Below are 17,067 nucleotides of genomic sequence, written 5' to 3' on the forward strand. Positions count from 1 at the left end.
GGAGAATAGCAGCCTGCATTGCTGCGAAAGGTGGGTATACACTGTACTAGTGCCGACATTGTGCATGCTCTGTTGCCTGTGTCTATGTGCCTGTGGTTCTGTCAGTGTGATCATGTGATGTATCTGACCCCAGGAATGTGTCAATAAAGTTTCCCCTTCCTGGGACAATGAATTTACGGTGTTCTTATTTCAATTTCCAGGAGTGTATGAAGGAATACGTTTCCTTTTTTTCCACACCTGTCAGACGCCATTTGGCATGGCATAGGTTCTGTAACTCTCCCAGAGTTGAGGCGTATGACTGACCTTCCATATGGTCGTATCGATTCATCAGTTCAGTAACCATCAATTCTGGTACCTCAAACGGCAGTTCTAAGGCCCAAATGACCCTCATTCCCAGTCATTAAGTTGCTGTGACATTGCTGATATGGCCATCAGAGTGTCTAAATTTAAATCCCGTTTGAGCATCGGCGATAGTTCTTTCACATGCATCTTTATCGGTCATGTTGACGTACATTTTTCTGATAACAATGGTTAGGTGTATTCCAATTAGGTCCATAGCAGATATACGAACTTCTTCCCTCAAAAAACGCTCTCTTTCGAAAGCCTTGGGTCTGGCATAGTCGTTGACAAACGCAAATTTGAGCGGAGTATTTCTAAAACTTTGTGCTATGATGATGTATTCATACAACAACGCATGCAAGTATCAGCAGTGTAAACACTTCCACTTCCACGTGCGCCCGCGGCTGGGCAAGACGTCCGAGCCGCACCACGCAGTTCCCACTAGGGTTGCCACGCGGTAGGGCGTTCGTTGCCACGGAAACGCTGTCAACGGCGCCGCATAGCTGGCTCTGCATCGTAGTTTGCCCATGCCGAACCTCTGCCGCTGCCGCGTGCTGCACTGCAGATCCGCGCCCCCAATCACAGAACGCACTGAGCCTGATGTCAGGTACGGAATCCCAGTCTACACGAACTTCTGCCGAAGCGCTGGCGTGGACGTGGCGGCAGCTATGAAATCCTTATGATCCGATTTTAAGCAAACTATTTGCTGAAAAAAAAATTGTTGAGTGTTCAGAGGTAAAACGCATTGAGTGGACTTTGCATGTAGTTCATTTTAGGCAATACATCACTGCATGTGAAATGTAGCCAACATTCCGAAATTATTTTTAAAGTTGAGAACAGAACGATAGCTATCACAGTTCTCGAGATACTGAATGACACATGGGCGGATCGGACACGCGCTGGTCTCGCGCAGGTCGCTCGTGATGCGACCGGTACTTCGTTGCAAGATAAGTGTGCTAAATCTATTTATCCATGGAGATGTGAAAATAACTACAGTTATTCATAATGCATCGATGATTTTTTAAACGGCATTTAATAGCATCTGAAATGAAAATTACAGAATATTTATAATATTCTATAAAAATATACAGTACCACCCTATCCAGCACCTCACAATACCGCTATCACGCTCGGATACTACGATACACTAGTCCTTCCAGCTATTGCACTGCACCATCCTTCCGAAACCATGTCCGGGAACTGCGCAACACTCGAATGTACGAATACTGTGCTGTACCACTCCGTCCGAAACTGAATTCAAGTACAGTCCCAGACTCTGTTGCATGGATATTGCGCTACACTATGCCGTCCAAAAACGCGTCCATGTTCTCGCGTGGGAGGGAGGGGAGGAGAAGGGAGGGAGTTGGGGGGACAGTCGCCTTCCCGCCCATGGACACCTCGCGCACAAACTAGTGCAATTCAGCTAGGGGTTTACAGTTGGACTGGACATACAATCAAATTTAGAATGTATGGCCGGAAGATCACGTGGCCGGAAATGTGAGTATGAAAGGATGCATGACAATTGCAACCGATCAGTCTTCTGTGGATTCCTCCAAAGTGCTTAACATGCCTCAACTATTAGGGAAGAGGACGAGATCAACTGACGATCGCTTTGGTTTATGGTTACTACTGGAGAACCTGGACGATCTTGTTTCTGACATTGGCAGCATGAATTACATCGAAAATGGTACGCTTCTTATCAAGAAGAAGTTAAATGTGTTTACTCCTATTACAGAACCGTTTTGCGATAACAATATGGTAGTTAAAATCTGTCAGGAGCAATTAGAGAAGGGACGATCTGTAATGTTAAAGAAGATGTATGGCTCATTTGACTGTTATCTACGTAGTAAGTTCTCCAAGTTCGTCACTGCAGGACATGGTGTCAAGGCGAAGCCACCATTTCTCCTACATGGGAGCGACAGTGTGACAGCAAGAGAAATATTGCATAAAATCGGCAAAGAAGCACTGGAAATCATTTCGAAGAAATATAAAAATCCTATGCCTATACCATATAAAGTAGAATTAGCCAACGTTAAATTGGATGTTCTAAAGGAAGAGTTGCCTGGAATATTGCAGCAGATACTTGTAGACTATTTTTACCTTTCGGATTTAGACACATCGCAACACTTTGCCGGAATTTTTAATAAAATGGGAGATGTGCTACTACAGAATATCGACCCACGACTTATGGGTGGAAGGAGGCCATCAGGGAATAAGTAATGTGATTGTGGGCAACGATAAGACAGCTGAAATAGACTGTTTAACGTGGATGAGCTGCTATTGTAGCGTAAAGATATATAACAAATTTATATGTCAAATCACAAGTCCAGGAGTAAACAAAGTTATCGGTAAGGATCTTATAGACTTTATAAAGTCTCCAGACACGCAACTACGGGAAACTTTTACGTTTTCTTTGGCTAAGGAGCATGACATTACCAGGCTGGAGGCTACTATATACAACTACAGAATGGATCGTGCGTTCGACCCAGTGCAAAGCTGGTTAAGTGTGTTAGACACTAACAAGCAGTGTTTACAAAGTGCTCTACTTTACTCTGTGCCAACTGCCTCTATGTGGTGTCGGCTAACTAATAATTTACAGAGCAGTTGCTGCATGGGATTTAACAATTGTGTTTTTTTTTTTGGGAGGTGAGGAGACCAGACAGCCAGGTCATCGGTCTCATCGGATTAGGAAAGGACAGGGAAGGAAGTTGGCCGTGCCCTTTTCGAAGGAACCATCCCAGCATTTGCCTGGAGCGATTTAGGGAAATCACGGAAAACCTAAATCAGGATGGCCAGACACGGGACTGAACCGTCGTCCTCCCGAATGCGAGTCCAGTGTGCTAGCCACGTTTAACAATGTTCTGAAATTTGTCTACTGCGGTAATAAGAACACCCGAAAATTGACTGGTGAACAAGTAAGTCTGCCAAACTCTCAAGACTGAGAAAATCTTATACGTTTATGCTCTGTCTGCATACAGTTTCAATTATCTACCTGTAAACTACGTAGAGATTCTTAACACAGACTCCAACAAAGACAATATTAGTATTACGCAGAAGTGTTAAGTTAAAGCAGGAGAAACTTATTTTTCTCAGTCTAGATATCGCCGAATTGAGACTGGTTCCTAAAAATAATGTTATACCTCAAGTCTTAAGAAAAGGACCAATGTATCAAATAGACTTAAACCATTTCCCATTAAAGAAATTACTCATTTAAGTGCAGTTAATGTATTAAGTGTATGGAAACGAAAAATGGAAATGGAGAACCTGGAAGTAAAGAAAATGGAACTGCAGTATATGGAGATGACAACTGCCATAAAGAAAGAATATAAGCTGCAATTGGAAAGGGAAGAAGCTATTGCCGATGTGCAGGCCATGTTTACATACGGATTTAAACATACTGTATGGGAAAATCTGGCTACGAAGGAGGAATACAAAATATTGGCAAGCACAGTAAACAGCCATGGAAACTGGTCACGTGTTGGTGTACTGGCCGAAATTAGTGGAATCGAGAGCGTTTATTATATTAAGGGATACACGAAAAATATGTTTATTAAGCTCTATTCTCATTTGGATCGGCTGTATGAAAAGCCGCTGTACATTTTCTTACGACCTCAATTAGCACATCATCTACTACTGTTTCTCAATCAGTCATCGTCTATATCTCAGTGGATATATCGCAGAATCCCTGATATGGTATCGTCAGAATACGTTACAAATACTATAGAGATATCTAGCTGGGGTGGTGTGAGGGAGTCGTAAATACCGCTTACATACCACGTCCCTTAGCCTAATTAGTTTCTAAATTCAACGATTTTATAACGAGGTTGCATTGTGGGCTACGTGTAACTGGAGTGCTGCTCTGATAATGTACACTCTAGCTATCACTGTCTCGGAATTTGTCCGGATAAAAAAAACCACCTCATGCAGAGCTAATGTCGTATCTCGATTTATAAAGCCAGTATAGCTTTTAACATGTATACTTGTGAGCACCTGTAGAACCATGACCGCTTGTGACAATAGCACACAGTAGTTGTTGGGATCTGGCCGATTACGTCTCTCTTTCTTGGACACGGTGGTAGCACTCGCAAGGCAAAGTTATGAGACATGTTCACCCATGGTTGATTTTCTCTCAGTATTATTTCGAATCGCCAGCGATCGGTTATTGACTAAGTATTATACGTGGTAGTAGGGGGTGGGTGATATGCTCGTATTTGAACATCAGGCTTATAAAGTATGTGTTTGTATTCCTGTTGTAACCGCAGAAAAGCCAAGTCTAAATGCAGTTGTTCTCAGACGATACACCAGAAATCATACGGGGAGATAGAGTTAACAGGGGACGCCAGGCGTGTCAGAGGGGTCACAAAAGATAACGACGCAGCCAGATAGCCGAGGCGGCGGTCCAAGCGGCCAGGCAGCTGCGCGTGATAAGCAAGGAAGCAGACTCAGCTATTAAGATAAAAAGGGCGCTCTGGGCAGGTCCCTTAATAAGCAATAACTTACAGTATCAACACTCTTGGCTAGAGGGAGAAGTCTGGGAGCGGAGAGAGAAAGAAAGAGGGCCCTAGGTGGGGACCGCACTACGTCATGAGGAGCCAATGAAGGGCTCAGGACGCAGTGCGTGACCATATAGGGAGAGGCCCCTCTACCCCTCCACCCAGCTTCTGAAGAAAAGTACTGAAGTTAATACTAAAACAATCCCTAATAAAGAAAAGTTGCACTCGACGCTACGTCATGCCAAGCGCTGGCGGGGTCGAAGGGGAAGAGCTAACAAAACTCGGAGGCACGCCGCTCCGGGGATCTCTCTCTCTCTCGGGTTTAGGCAGCGACGGTAGTCAGCGTGAGTAGCAGCCGACTTGGGCTGAGGGCGGGCTGCAGGCAGACAGTTGGAGATAGTCGCCGATGAGCGTTTAGGCAGCGACCGCGGGACTCTGACGTAGGATGCTAGTGTGGGCAGCAAAGTGCTGGAAAGTTCTATCAGGCAGCCAGAACGGTGGAAGTCAGTCACCGTCTCTGTAATGGGCTTGGCTATTCTGTAGGTACAATCACTACGCAGTTAGGGTGATCTGTATTCTTTATGAATAAATTAGAACTTTTATAACGTCCATACGAGTTTACTTCTACCAACATCCTAGCCTTGTACCTTCACACCAGGGAATTTAACATCTTAGCCAGATCAAAAGTCTCCCTCTCAATTAGGTCAACCGGCTAATTCCCGTTTACGAACCGTGTCGCTCAATCCCTCGCAAAACCCACGCTTGGGACGCGACATAAATAAAAGTTTTGGTGCCAGGTGTGGGGTACCACAAAGGCATATAGGCAAAAAGGAGATAGGAGCCAGTAGATTTTGCTACAGCGACTGTGGCAATTAGCAGGAAGTTGTGGCGACTCGCAACTTTCAGCATTAGTAGCCCCACTGCGACAGAGTCCAGAGAAGTAGTCCTCGCGGGTGCAGGGCAACGCAGGATAGCGGCAGCACGACGCGGAGCGACGAGGCGCAGAGGTGCCTAAGCAGCCAGCGTTCGAGACCGGGGATCCGGGCCGAGCAGCGGCAGCAGCCGTAGCAGTGGCAGCCGAGGCGAGCGACGGGCAGCCCAGCAGAGCGGCGGCCGACGCATCGCGGCAGCGCGGAACAGCGCGGGCATAGAGAGCACAGAGACAGCGCGCAGCAGCGCGGCACAACGCGGGACAACGCGGATCAGCGGAACAGACGGCGCACCACAAGAGAAGCGGTACATATAAAATTATATTAAGAATTTAGTATCTTGTATTGTAAAGTGCTAACATAGTTAAGTTGGTAAGATGGCCCAAACTAACGAAGTTCCGTCATCCTCCAGTAGCGGTAAGATATCAGTGAAAGAAGCCTTGTGTATAGTTCCAAAAGTGTTCGAAGGAAATAAGAGAGATCTTAGGGAGTTTATTGAAAATGTAGACGCTGCATTTGAACTTGTGAAACCGGAGGAACACGAAACGTTACTGAAGTTTGTTAAAGCCAAAATAACCGGAGAGGCCAGATCGAGGCTGCAAGTAAGGGAACGCACGGGGACATGGCAGGAAGTAAAACATGTTCTAGAGGAAAATTATGCGAGTAAGCGTACCATTGACTTCTACGCGTGCAAGATATTTCAATCGAGACAGGGACAAGGAAAGCCAATTGCGACATGGGCAAGCCGAATAGATGAAATGCAAAGGGATTTCAGGGAAGCAGTAAGCAGAGTTACGGCTAGGGAGAACTTAAAGGGCGCAATAGAACTGGTTGATTCACTAGGAAGAGCATGCTTTATACAAGGGTTAAGCAATGATAGAATACAGACGATAGTAAGAAGTAGAGGCGATGAAATCACGCTAGCAGCGGCCGTGGAACTAGCATTGCAAGAAGAAAGTGCAATACTGTCAATGAAAGAGCGGGGACTAGCCCCAAGAGTAACTTTCAACCGGGGAAAGGAAACGGTGAAGAATACCAGAGATATTAGAGATTTGAAATGTTTCAATTGTGGATTGAGAGGGCACATGGCAAGCAAGTGTAGAAAGAATAGGCCAGAGGGAAGAGTATGGATAATGACGGGCAAAGAGTTTACGAATTTTTGTTACGGGTGCGACAAGCCAGGACATACAGACGCGGAATGCCGGGTAAGATTAAGAAAAATTCAGCCGATAGATACAAGAGACTTTAGAGGAAATCATAGGGAAGCTGATGGAGGGTTACGAGAGTGGAGGTGCCCACAATGTAATCTACCAGGGAACTGTGGAGTTCCGTGTACGAGGGTAAAAGACGTTGCTTGTTTCAAGTGTAAGCGGCCGGGACATTACGCGAAAGATTGTCACGCAGGGCCCTGGCACGCATGGAGAAAAGGCAGGGTGCCAGTATCGAGCAAAACCGGTAAAGTGGTGCAGGGAAACTAAGAGGCGGCAAGGCCGCACAGTCGGGCCTTGTTGCGATAGGTAAACCCTCAGTTAGGGTAATCGACTGTGCAACAGAAAAGGACGTTTTGGTTTTATACTGCATAGAATTAAAAAGATATTTGAAGTTGCTAATAGACACTGGAGCACAGTTGTGTCTGCTCAAGAGAACGAGTATTCCGATAAATGGTACACTTGCAATTAATGAAGCGGAAAGGCTTCGGCTAAAAGGTGTAACCAGTGAGGCCGTCAGCACAATAGGTACGGTACAGGTACACTTAAGTGTGGACGGTTCTGAGCAAGTAGGGCAAAAATTTCACGTGTACGGGAGAGGATTAGATATTCCGTACGACGGACTGGTAGGCAGAAATTTCTTGACAGAGCATAGAGTTAAGTTAGACTATGCAGGTAAAATAGTGAGACTAAAAGGGCGAGATATACCCTTAGTAGTAGAGGAAGAGCCAAAGGGACATGAGAACGAACAAGATTCAGAAGTAGGCGGGGAAATAGGGCCCCGAGAGGAAAAAATAATGTTATTAAAGGTGGAAGGAAATGTAAAAAGGGGAATCGAAAAGGAAATGATTATTCCTAGGCAGGAGATTGCACAAGGGGTACATGTACCTGAAGCGTTAGTAAAAGTGCGAAATGGGAAATGCATAGTAAGTGCATTAAACTTGTCAGAAGACAGAGTGCAGTTAGGAAACGTCAGGTTAATGACGGAAGAATTAGAAAAAGTAGGGAAAATACGCGAAGTAAAATGTTGTACTAATGTCATAGGAAAGACAGAAAGTCGTACTAGTGTGTTGCGAAGGCAATTAAGAATGGATCATTTGAACGCTGAAGAGAAAAGCGCTCTAGCAGAGGTTTGCGCGGAATACGGAGATGTATTTCATCTACCAGGGGACAACCTGTCCTATACTTCCGCAGTGAAGCACAGAATACCGATTGCACCGGAACACGCGGGAAAGGTAGTAAACGCTAGACCGTACAGGATCCCGGAAGCGCAAAAGGAAGTGCTAAGGGAGCAAATAGAGCAGATGCTAAGAGATGACATAATTGTCGAGAGTAAGAGCGCTTGGAACGCACCGTTACTGTTAGTTCCAAAGAAGCTAGACGCTAGTGGCAAACAGAAATGGAGAATCGTAGTGGACTACAGACGATTAAATGATATCACTGTAGGCGATGCATTTCCACTACCGAATATCTCCGAGATACTGGATCAGTTAGGGCAAGCTAAGTACTTCTCGACGCTTGACCTCGCAAGCGGGTACCATCAAATATTGACGGACGAGAAGGACAGAGAGAAAACGGCATTTAGCTCAAACTATCAGCATTACGAATACAAACGAATGCCGATGGGACTGAAGGGACCCCCAGGATGTTTTCAGAGACTGATGAATACAGTCTTGGCAGGTTTACAAGGAGTGAAATGCTTTGTATATCTAGACGACATAGTATGCTATGGGAAAAACCTGCAGGAGCATAACGAAAAGCTCCGGGAAATATTTGACAGGTTGCGAGAGCACAATTTGAAGCTGCAACCAGACAAGTGTGAATTCCTGAGGAAGGAAGTAATCTTCCTAGGTCATTGCATCACTGACAAAGGAATATCACCAGATATGGCGAAGGTGGAGAAGGTGAAGTTCTTCCCACAGCCAAAGACAACTAAGAAACTAAAAGGGTTTCTCGGATTAATAGGTTACTACCGCCGTTTCATTGCTAACTTCAGCAAGATTGCGAAACCTCTCCATGAGCTCTTAAAAAAGGGAGTGGAGTACCGATGGAGCGAACGTCAGAACAATGCGTTCGAAGAACTAAAAGAGAAATTAATAAACCCTCCGTTACTTCAGTACCCTGACGTTACGAAACCGTTCATCATTACAACGGATGCGAGTAACGCAGCCTTGGGTGCAGTGTTATCGCAAGGTAAGAAGATTGGCGAAGACTTGCCCATCGCATATGCATCCAGAGCATTGAACAAAGCCGAACTAAATTATAGCACAACGGAAAAAGAGTTGTTGGCTATAGTTTACGCAGTAAAACAGTTCAGACCATATGTATATGGCAGAAAGTTCACTGTAGTGACAGACCATAAGCCACTAACGTGGATATTTAGTGTCAAAGATCCGAGTTCGAGACTCCTGAAGTGGAGACTGAAACTCGAGGAGTATGATTATGAAGTAATATACAAGCCAGGAAAGTTAAATAGTAATGCGGATGCGCTGAGTAGAATAAGGCATGAAGGGAAGGAAGAGATAGATGCGAAGCAGAAGGTGGAGACAGAGATCTCGGCAGCAAAAGCAAATGGGGAAGAAAGTTCCGTAAACGTGCGGCAAGCACAAGTGTCGAGTGAAATAGAACAGGAAACGGATAGTGGTGAGGGAATTAGTCCCGAAGAAAAAGAAAATATACTAAAGGAAATGCATGACAATCCCTTGGGAGGTCACCAAGGAATGCACAGGACACTCGAAAGAATTAAAGCATACAAGCAGTGGCGCGGAATGAAGCGTGACATTGAAAATTACATTAGGAAATGCCCATCGTGTCAAAAGAATAAAAACATGCAAATGAAAACTAGGATGCCCTTAGAAATTACAGACACAGCAGAAACAGTATTCGGAAAGTGTGCGATGGATATAGTGGGTCCACTAGATGTATCTAATACAGGAAAAAGGTACATGTTAACATTCCAAGACGATCTGAGTAAATTTACCTTAGCAATCCCAATTGACAAACAAGATGCCGAAACAGTAGCTGAGGCATTTGTGGAAAACGTAGTATTAAGGTATGGAATTCCATCAGTATTATTAACAGATCAAGGGTCTAACTTTCTGAGTGATGTATTTAAAAGTTTATGTAAATTGTTGAAGGTAAAGCGTATAAATACTACAGCGTACCACCCTGAATCAAATGGTGCACTAGAAAGAAGTCATAGAACTATTGTAGAGTATCTCAGACACTTTGTAACAGGAGATCAAAGTTCTTGGGACAAATGGGTACCGTATGCAATTTTTGTGTTCAACACTACACCACACAGCAGCACAGGATACACACCATTTGAATTACTATACGGAAGAAAAGTTAACATACCAGGAGTACTGCAGCAAGAAACACAGCAGGTAAGTTACAATTATGAAATGTATGTAAATAAACTAAGAGCGAGAATGCAGGAAGCCCACAGAGTGGCCAGAGACTCGATTATAAGAAGTAAGAAAATCAGTAAGGAACAGTATGACATGAAACAAAATCCAAAAAACTTCAAGGTAGGAGATAAAGTATTACTGCACGATGAGTCGGTGAGACGGGGTAGATCTCGGAAATTAGATTCACAATGGAGAGGTCCATTTGAAGTAGTAAAAGTGGAAGGTCCTAACGTAGTAATAAAAGTTAAAAGAAATAAGGAAACAAAAGTACATGCCAACAGGCTGAAACAATTCTTTTAAATTTCAGGTATGGCACTCAAGTGGCAGGTCGTGAAATTCGTCATAGTGATAACAGCATACTACATCACTGCATCAGAGCATGCAACAAATGAGTACCAAGTGACGCCATTTCCGAGTTCATCAGGACTATATTACGATAATAGAGGACAGGTAGAAATATACAGTACCACATGGAGAATAGTCACATACGTAAATCTAGATATAATAACAGAAATGTTTCAGAATGCAGAGAGGTATGGTAGGGCAGCGGTACAAAGGTGCCGAGAAACACTAACACAATTAAATGTAGGATTAATAGAATGCAGGGTACTAGACCAACAAGTAACCCATCATGTGGAAAAAATCACAGGATTGCAACTTTTAGTACAGCAGCTAACGAAACACGAGACCAGAAGGAAGAGAGGAGTATTGAACTTCGTCGGGCAGGTAAGTAAAATACTGTTCGGGACGTTGGACGAAGCAGATGCAGCATACTATAAGGAAAGAATAGACGCTATGGAGAAAAACTCAGAAGGGTTGTTGAGGCTAACAAAGAAACAGGTGGCAGTGGTAAGAGCCACATTGGCGGGAGTAAACAGGACGGTATATACACTAGAGTCAAATGAGCACGTTCTGAAGACAGGTATGCAAAGACTAGAACGATTCATGTAGGAATACGTGAAGGAAACCGATATAGGGTTTAAACGTGTAGCGTCCTTCGCCACAGTAACAGAGCAAGTATTACAACTATCGGCAGTGTTTGGTCAGATCGAAGAGGAATACGAACAAATGATAAATGCCATTGTAAATGCTCAGAAGGGAATACTACAGCCTCATATAATTAATCCAGTCCAAATTGTAAAATACCTAAGTTTAATACGGAAGAACTAAAAGATGTAAAGTTTCCTGTTCCTCTTACGGAGTCCTCAGGTTATCTATTGTTAAGAATAATTGATTTAGGTGTTTTCATCTCGGGTAGCATACTAGGATATGTAATTAATATTCCATTAATAAATAATAACAATTTCAATTTGTATAGAGTACTCCCACTACCAAAAGAAATTCCAAACATGAAAGGTAAATATGTGTACATACAGCCAGAGAAAGAATTCTTACTAATAGATGAATCCAAAAGGCAGTACGCGAAACTTTCTGCGGAGGAACTAAAATGCAAGGAGCTAAGTAAAAATAGGAGACTGTGCAAACAAGCATTCGCCTTGCTGTCAACATTCGACCACGAAGAGTGCGAAGCCAAATTGTTGCAACCGGTAAGAGAAATTCCGGAAGATTGTGTGCGAAAAATAGTCGCACTGAATCAGAGCCTTTGGACTCATCTAAACAGTAACGAATGGCTATATGTAGCACCGAAGGAAGAAGGCTTAACAGTATTGTGTGGAAGGGAACCATCAAAGGACCTAGTAATAAAAGAGGTAGGAAAAATTAGTTTTTACAGTAAATGTGAGGGGTATGGCACTAGAGTGTTCATACAAACAGATAGAGTGATTCAGAGTAATGTGACGAAGAAAGACATAGTTCCGCAGATCAATCTAGAATTCGATTGTTGCGTGGTAAACAAGGAAAAAAGGAATGTCTCAACGTTAGCATTAGATTTGCCATTGGACCAGGTAATAACACAGTTAGACGACTTGAAAGTCGCAGGAAAAAGACTGGATGATGTCCAGATGATGGTAGAGAGACAAGAGGAGGAAATGAAGTACTCCAGGTACTTCACACATTACTCCATAAATACTTATGTAGATATATCAATAGTTATTCTAATCATAATAACATGCAGTTGTAAAAACTGTAAATGTTGTAAAGACTGTTTTAAAAGTATATGGAAATATTTTGAAGACAGTGATTGTTGTGGAAAAGTATGTATAAGAAATACCATAGGGAACCAATACCCAGAGACTAGTTCAGCTAGAAGACACAGTAATAAAGAAACTGAAGAGATAGTAATTTATGAAAGATGTGGAAAAGACCAAGGTGATACGGTCGCTTTCAGAAACAGACGTTAAATAACTGTATTTGAAATGTGTAATTGAAATGTAACTGTATTTGAAATGTGTAATTGAAATGTAACTGTATTTGAAATGTAATTCTAATTGAAATGTGAATGTATGTATCAATGAAAGTGTCTTTTGATTTTAATGCAAATGCTTTTGACATAACTGAATGTTAGGCATGTATAATGTAATTGTATTATTGTGTGTTTAATGAATTTGACTTTACTAAATGAAAATGAAAAATATAACATATCAGATGCTAATGTAATAAACAAATCTGTAAAGCATGTAATGGAAAAAAAAATAAAAGAGTCACAATTGACGCTACTCTGAGGAGTAACGCCAATTTCCCTGGCGGGGGAGGTGTTGTAACCGCAGAAAAGCCAAGTCTAAATGCAGTTGTTCTCAGACGATACACCAGAAATCATATGGGGAGATAGAGTTAACAGGGGACGCCAGGCGTGTCAGAGGGGTCACAAAAGATAACGACGCAGCCAGATAGCCGAGGCGGCGGTCCAAGCGGCCAGGCAGCTGCGCGTGATAAGCAAGGAAGCAGACTCAGCTATTAAGATAAAAAGGGCGCTCTGGGCAGGTCCCTTAATAAGCAATAACTTACAGTATCAACACTCTTGGCTAGAGGGAGAAGTCTGGGAGCGGAGAGAGAAAGAAAGAGGGCCCTAGGTGGGGACCGCACTACGTCATGAGGAGCCAATGAAGGGCTCAGGACGCAGTGCGTGACCATATAGGGAGAGGCCCCTCTACCCCTCCACCCGTCTTCTGAAGAAAAGTACTGAAGTTAATACTAAAACAATCCCTAATAAGGAAAAGTTGCACTCGACGCTACGTCATGCCAAGCGCTGGTGGGGTCGAAGGGGAAGAGCTAACAAAACTCGGAGGCACGCCGCTCTGGGGATCTCTCTCTCTCTCTCTCTCTCGGGTTTAGGCAGCGACGGTAGTCAGCGTGAGTAGCAGCCGACTTGGGCTGAGGGCGGGCTGCAGGCAGACAGTTGGAGATAGTCGCCGATGAGCGTTTAGGCAGCGACCGCGGGACTCTGACGTAGGGTGCTAGTGTGGGCAGCAAAGTGCTGGAAAGTTCTATCAGGCAGCCAGAACGGTGGAAGTCAGTCACCGTCTCTGTAATGGGCTTGGCTATTCTGTAGGTACAATCACTACGCAGTTAGGGTGATCTGTATTCTTTATGAATAAATTAGAACTTTTATAACGTCCATACGAGTTTACTTCTACCAACATCCTAGCCTTGTACCTTCACACCAGGGAATTTAACATCTTAGCCAGATCAAAAGTCTCCCTCTCAATTAGGTCAACCGGCTAATTCCCGTTTACGAACCGTGTCGCTCAAGCCCTCGCAAAACCCACGCTTGGGACGCGACATTCCGACATGTGCAAAGGATATGACAAAGTCCAGTCGTAAGGAAGGTATGGATTTGACGTGGAGTACTGTGATAGCATGGGAAGAGTATGTCAAATCATTAGAATGGTACTGGTATTTCTATTTCCAGATCCACAGTCATCAACAGAATGTATTTTTGATACTTCGCCCATTGTTGAATGTCGTTCAACTGAGACAGCGATCGTAACATTTAGGTGTAAGTACAGGGATAAAATATATGTGTGACCAATTTCTTAGGATAAACATTCTACCTGTCCGAACTAGGCCTGCAGCCCCGGTGACCTGTGGGGTGGATTCACATTACCCGTTAATGGTAAGAGCTGTCAGACTGGAGATGCCTGTTGGGGTGTAGGAGTGTAGATGAATTAACCGTGATGTCCTGTAGACGACCGAATAGCGAACTAATAGTATGTGTTGGATAGCTTTCGTGATTGCATGGAAATTTGAGAAGATTGAATGCGGAGGTGCGTGCGTTTGCACTGAATCATTATCCCCCCATTTAATTTGTTCGGTTGACTGCTTCTGCACATTTCACGCCTATATTTAGTTGTGAGAAGATCTATTGTGGTATGTGCATCTAGCATGTGGAAGACGCGTTTGCCGGTTCTCTAGACACGACAATCACTTTAGTTGCCCTTGTAAATTATAGGGATGATTTGGAATCAACTACATCACCGACGTTGGTATTCAAAAGTGGAAATATCAGTTTCCTCTATATGTTTGGAGTTACCGAGTTAATGTCGTCGCAGACGTGAAAAGTTTCTACTTAGTCAGTGGTTTACAGCACATCCCACCTACCTAAAGTTTCGGGTTTGTAGGGAAATAATTTCCAGTCTATATCTTGGGAATTATGTTGCGCTAGCGATCGATAGGATGCTGCCTAGTGCTTGATATCGAGAGGTACCTCGAAAATGGTATAACATTATGGCAAAGCATGCGAAAATACATGTGCTCTTGTAAATCACGATACTGGGGATGGGTGTATAAAATCGAGCAAGCACGGAAGCAGGCTCGGAACAGAAACAGTAACGTGTTTGTGCAGAAGGGAAACGAGCCCGAATTTTTTAGGACACTTCTGAGAGCGACTTCGTACCACTGAGGGTGCTCTGGTCGAGCAATGGGGGTGGATGATTTGTGATCATCAGCTGCAGGAAAATGACCATTGCTGTGAGGAATATATATGGTACTGTCCATCTTCGCGGTATATGTACGAATGATGTAAAAGGGATGATTTTGTTTAGCGCAGGATACGAATTGTATGTTTACTACATTGACATGGTACATGGTGATATATTGCTCGGTTGGAGATCCGTTTCACGTACTAATATCCAAGCTCGTGTCCTCGGTGGGAGAGCAGTGTAATAGGGTAGGAGTCTTTCTGTATTTGACGTTATGTAGGGCATGCAGTGATATATTGATGGGTCGCAGGTCGCTTTCACGTTCTAATATTCAAGCTCCTGTCCTTGGTGGGAGATCAGTGTAAATCAGTAAGAGTCTTTCCGTATCTGACGATATGTACAGTAGCCTGTAAGATTTAATTGCCAGTGCAAAATGACGATCTGTGTAAAACAACTGCTGAAAGTCTCCTCTGCAGAAGGAAAAAAAGGCGGACAGTGCTTCGATACTTGTGGCATCGGTAATTCGGTGGGTCAATTCGATAAGAGCCAATCATAATGCTCGATTGATTCACATTCTTTGTGCTGGGACATAGGAGTCTCTACATAGTGGAGGGGACGTTTGTGGAAGTTGAAAGCAGGAAGGGTAGCACGTGATGGATGGGGTACCACGTTACGTCTGTGAGGAAGACTGCATTCGACATTATTGTGCGCTATTTTCGTAAACAGTTTCTGTTAGTGCAAGAATTTCCATGCATACAAGCAGAGACATCAAAAAAGCGAGCATTAACTATTTCTGGGACACTATACAATTTCTGCGACACCGACTCAGTTCTTATAAAAACATAGTTATGTGACATTAGTATAAGATTGGGAACCTTGTTAGATACACTTGCGATGGCTTGTAGCTACGTGCGCGCATTTTACGGCGTTGCATCAGTCACGCTGGTCAGTTATGCATGGTTAGACACGTCTCTCATGTCGCACTAGGAACAATGCACCCTGTTCTACTCTGTCATCAATGGTAAATACACATGCTTCCCAGAGGTGTGAGCATGCCTTGGAGTTGTGTGACATCAGTATAACACTAACTGTGTACTCGAAAACAGAAACAACTTTCACCTACAGTGGCGTGAGAGCAATGGAAAGTGCTAGCTTGTGTCTGGTGGTGGCTCATGACGGTATTGGGGCGCGCACCCCTGGAGCCTCTGCACTGCCGCCCGGTCGCATCAGCAATGGTGCCTAAGTGAACACGTATTTCAAGAGGAATTTCTCAGGTACCAAGTATGAAAAGGATGTTGCCGCCTTATGCTTGAGGGCATCTGTGTGTGGTTTGACAGCTGATGGCCACGTCACTTCACAGGATTGCAGGAAGCCTCCTGTGCTGTCTACTGGAGAGGGGGTGATGGACAGTGTCTGTGTACGTTGTTTCATGTCTGTTGCATTCTTTTCTGAGCAGGTCTGTAGGCTGCACTATGCATTATTTGGACGTTTTATGAGTACTGAGCATGTCTACACATCAGTGTAGTACGTACTGAGTGTGTCTACACATCAGTGTACTGCATTATTTAGGAGGAGTCTGCATGTCTGTACTGAAATTATTTCGGTAAATTAGGAGTTGTTTGCATGTCTGCAGAGCGTTATTTAGGAGTATTTTACATATCTGTGGGCTGTGTGGCGTGACTCCAAGCATATGTTTTGTATCAGTGTGATAAATATACTCCATCCCTAAATAAATTTTTCCAAAATAAATAAAGAACACTTCTTCCTTACTCTCTTCCTTACCAGCACAGGCTGAGTCATTTTCGCGCCATTTCCCCCTCCAGACCACCATATTGGATTATGTTGCAGGAGGGATGACAGCACCTTCTAGT

The sequence above is a fragment of the Schistocerca gregaria genome, chromosome 8, assembly GCF_023897955.1.
Source record: "Schistocerca gregaria isolate iqSchGreg1 chromosome 8, iqSchGreg1.2, whole genome shotgun sequence".
In the NCBI taxonomy this organism is placed as follows: Eukaryota; Metazoa; Arthropoda; class Insecta; order Orthoptera; family Acrididae; genus Schistocerca; species Schistocerca gregaria.